Source organism: Monopterus albus, unplaced genomic scaffold (assembly GCF_001952655.1).
Source record: "Monopterus albus unplaced genomic scaffold, M_albus_1.0 scaffold41.1, whole genome shotgun sequence".
Taxonomy (NCBI): Eukaryota; Metazoa; Chordata; class Actinopteri; order Synbranchiformes; family Synbranchidae; genus Monopterus; species Monopterus albus.
Genome location: NW_018127921.1, coordinates 3,012,465 through 3,017,488, shown reverse-complemented (window position 1 = coordinate 3,017,488; position 5,024 = coordinate 3,012,465).

Below are 5,024 nucleotides of genomic sequence, written 5' to 3'. Positions count from 1 at the left end.
ACGTCATAATAATAATATTAAACATCCTGTCTGCTGACAGTCATCAACTCTTCTCTCTAGTATCCTTGACCAGATGTACCCTGTAGAAACTCATGAGCATGACTAAGCATTTAACAGTCTAACTAGATATCCTATCTCCACTAAACATTTCTAATACATAAAGTATCTATCCAATATCTATCTGACTAAAAATACCTAACACTATGATTATTAGAAAATGTGATATTTTATTAAGTGACATGTTATTTTAAAGGTAAACTACATGAATTTTATATAAGCTACCACTATAAAGGTTATAGCCTACTAAAGGCTGAAAACCATTATAAAGCCTCATCCGGTTCTTTCAAACCAGGAACTCCGAGGGACGACTCAGACCACTTGAGTATATAAAAAATATAACCGTGCTGGTTTATTCAAAGAGTCACAGGCAAGAATTCACACTTCCAGTCCAGAGATCTTCCAACCCCCAGCCTGCCAAAGCAGCCCGGAAAACAGAAAAGCCCCCGAACCAAGCATTCCTATTTCTGGTGTATCACAATATTAATCCTTTCTGGGCTGTCGAACCGTGACGTCACCCGATAAGCAAGCCTTGCAGCTGCTATAACGTTTAGCCAAAACATGAGGAAAAGTCAAGGTGCGTGACTGTTGTTTTCGTGGTGTGTATCTAAAACAATTGGACATAACCTTACACATTAAGACAAATATTAAGACTAGCATTACAGTTGACACTAACAGCTCTTTTCCTGTAACCTTGACGTGCCTGCAGTCTGCACTGCAGGCTGAACAGTTAACAGCCTAAGCTAGTCACCCTGTCTGCACTAAACATTCCTAGACAACAAATCTCTGAATATCTATCTAACTAAAAAATAACCTAACACTACCCGTATTCTTAATCTGTGGTTGATGTAACCTTGCCTCTGTAGCCACCATGGTTGTTGCAGGGATGGTGTGAACATTTATTTGTGTTTTTGTGTGGGAAAGCAGACATTTGCTGAAAAATTAATTCTATTTCTTGCTATTGTTAGGTATTTTTAGTCAGATAGATATTGGTCAGGTACTAGAAATTATTATTAGAAATGTTTAGTGGAGTCAGGATGTCTAGCTTAGGCTGTTAAATGCTTAGTCATGCTCATGAGTTTTTGCAGGATGCTTATGGTCAAGGATAACTAGATAGAAAGTTTGACTGTCAGCAGACAGGATTATTATTATTATTATTATTATGTGTTTAACCGTAATTGTAATCATAATATTTTCTTATGTTTAATGTCATGACATGTCACTAGATGTCATGTCACATGTTAGCATGAGCAAGAGTTAGCATGGTATAAAGAACTGGGTCTTACACTATTATGTGGTAAACTACTAGCAGTATATATGTTTAATGTGGTACAGTACAGATATTTAAAGCAGGTGGGTGCAATTTTCTTCAGGTGATTAATTATTTTTAGTTTGGGCCAGCAGCACCTAGTTTATACTGTAGTGCTAGAGTACCTATGAAAAACAAAGGGAAAACAACACAGAGGCAGTAAGCCTTGGGAAATACAATTATTTTTCTGCCTCAGGAATGAGCAGTGTGTGCATCCAACCAAGTGTTTACAAACTGTACAAATGGGACCATTTTAGTTTGAACCAGATTCACATATTCTGCTATCCAGCTTTAGATAGGTCTATGTTTTGGGTTTGTTTTCTGTAAAAAATGAACAAACGTTCATCTCCAGGGTTTGGAATGACATAGCAACATTGGGATAAAGATGTATAATAATGCCACATCTGAAGCTTGTGTTAACTTGGTTTTCAACAATAACTGTATAAAGCTGTCTGTATGGTATATTGTGCTGCATGTGCAAAGGAAATTGCTTGGGCAATTATACATTATTCAGTCTTTTCTTCTAAAAATAGACCTTGCCATCTGCTAGGGCCTTGAAATGAATCCTCATATACAGTATTTTGCTTATAATCAGCCAGGAGAAAGGGCTTTGCTCATTTTCTGATTCCACTGTTGTTAATTGGTAACCAAATGAGAGACCTGATCTTTGTTTAAACCAATGTATTGGTACAGTACCTGCATGTATGCATGAGGATGTGAGTCTGAGAGTTAGAGAATGTGAGAAAGGGAATGAGATGTGAGAAAATTAATGATGCCAAGGCTGAAATGAGGAGAAATGGAGGGAGTGGGCAACGTTTCACCTGGCCCCCATCCAGCCCACATAGCAGCTGTCTGTTTAGCTTTTTCAAAGGCAATTTATTTTTAGATATTTCAGACTGGAATGAAGGCGATTTTCACTTTATGGTTGCAGCCCTTGCCTTGAGCCTCCTCCCTCAGTCAGTGTTACCCCCGCCTCACATTGTACCCAGTGTACCACAGAGCCCATTCCATGGCAGTCAGCACAGTTTTGATTTAATCCTGAGGGCCATCTGTAATCTCCTGCAGGACAGGAGATGAGTACCCCCCACCCAACACACACACACACACACACACACACACACACACACACACACACACACACACACACACACCACACCTCTATATCCTACTTTATCTGCCTTTCTTTTCTTCTACTGTCTCAGGACATATCTTTTCTTTCTTCTTCAATTGCAACAGTCTGGCCCCCCCAGTTCTTTTGCCCCCCTGTGGGACTGTCAACACATCTCATAATTGCAGGGATAATGGAGTTGCAGAATGCCAAAAACATAACTGCAGGTGTTCACAGTAACTGATATAAGACAAAGAACCTTAATGTCAACTAGAATTTACTGCTTTTCAGCATTGTCTGTATTTTAGTAGTAGTAGTAGTATTAAGTCATGTTTCCTTGAACACACTAAATTTGTTTGATCCGCCCAAGTGGATTTTGTTATATTTTTGTACTTTTACTATTCAGTGTGGCATGGATATGTACAGTATTTGAAAGTTTGTAACTGTAAAGTCTTCTAGAATGATGGATTCATGCGCTGCTTTGCTGACTGGAAAATTATCTTTCTATTTAGCTTGCTATTACTACCTTACAGTTTCCTAAAGGTGTTGGATGTGTTTCCTAGTAGCACATGAACAACTCTATCCCAACAAATACCTTTGCCCAGCTGCCATCCTGTACTCAAAATTGTATTTTTGTTTAATTTAATAACTCTAATTAGCCTTTCTCCTACTGAACATTTAGCCTTTCTCCTACTGAACATGAGGTTGCTGAAATCTTTTCAACCAACCACCTATGGCATGTGCATGAATCAAAGTGAAGGCACTAGTGTAGGATCACTGGGAACCCTTACAAGCCCAGTCTCACTGTCCAACCTCAGAGGCTTGTATACTTTTAATCATGTTCCTGACAAGTCCACAAGGGCTCATGTCTGTCCCACCGTGAAATCATGAAGAGCTTGCGGGATTTCAGAGATAGTTTCCATATGTCTGCAATGCTGCAGGAAATTACCCACAATTTATAGTGTTGTAAAGTTAAAAATAAGTATGAGAATAGAAGTCCAAAAGTCTTTAAAAATGACACTTTTGAAAGTGCTGACAGTAATGATTTTACATAGAAGCATACAGTCTAGTTGTGCAACCCTGGTTGTTGATTTATTTTCTCCTGTCTGAATCAAACAGCATTATTTAAATAAGAGTACCTATAAATTACAAGCCGTGTACTTCACTTGCCACATGAAGTGTCTGCCTAGTTAATGTGGATTTCACAAAGTGCTGTCCCATTTCTCGTATGACATTTGGAACTCTTGCACTGATCCCACAGTTTATCTTTGTGAGGTTCAGTGCTTAGAATGGGCATCTGGACCTGGCCTTTACTTTCTTGCTTGCTATTTCTCTGTATTTGAAGGAGGTTGCAGTAGTATTGATAGAGCACAGAAAGGCTACTCCTAGAGCTACATCTATATGATCCATCTCCCCGTGATGTTGGATAGCCTGTGTGTCATTTTTCTCCCTTTTAACACCATTGGTACAGAAAATCATGAAACAGGGGCTCCTGGTGTTGGAAACATAAATGTCACTGTCCTGGGGTCTCATAGAAGTTTAGAAAGCATGTATCTACTATGGGAAAGTTGCACTTGAAATATTCCTGGACATTGCTCTTCACAGGCTGATTGGAATGTACCTTGTGAGTGTCTGTCAGAGTAAAGCAGTTTGGCGGTTGGTTGACTCTGTAAGCTCTAGTCAGAGATAAGCACCTGGCTATAAAGCTTTTCCATTTCTTCCCAAAGTACCCAGTCAAGTAGTGGCTAAAACCCAGCACCAGAGAGACCTAAATACGCCTCATTCATCCTGTGTCATGCTGTCCTGTGGAAGTCCTTCTGACTTGGGCATTCCATCTGTCTTTTTGATACTTTCAGTCTCTCTACAAACTGTGAACATACGGTAGAATAGCTCTTGTTCTGTCTCCTCTTGAATCGAAGAGCTTCAGTTAGCCTAATTCCATCAAATACCTTTTTAGAGGTCATGCTGTCAGTGTCAAATATTTTATCATTTCACCAATAATCAACTTTCCAGTGCCCTTTTGGTGTTCAGGGAATATTGGGTTCATGAAAAGGCAGACCAGTTTAATCCTACTTGCAGAGATGTGGATGTCTGCCCAGCTTCGGCTGACTGTTTAAGTGGTGACAACGTGGTGTGTGTTAATTGGAAAGATCGAGGGACCATAGTGCCTGTAATGCCTCGTACAACCAGGCAGAAATGTCTGGCTTAATCTTTTGAGTTTGAGCTCTTTTGGTTCCTGTGTAGTGAGGTGTTTTTTTATTATTATTTTTTTTTATAAAGCAGGATACACTTAAATGTTTGTTTAATAAATGAGAGCACAAATTTGTCACATACAAGTTTGCCAATAATATCCATGAATCCACCAATCTTTAAGATTTACTAAATGTGATTTTTCTATATTAAAAAGTAGATGGAGGATTTTGAGGCTTTGAAATATTTATTACACAGAAGCCGCTTCATCTTAGTACCCGTCTGATGGCCTTTTGTAAATTGAGTGTGAAATGCCATCTGATTGTTTTTAAGATATGATTGGCCTTTACAGGTAATTAG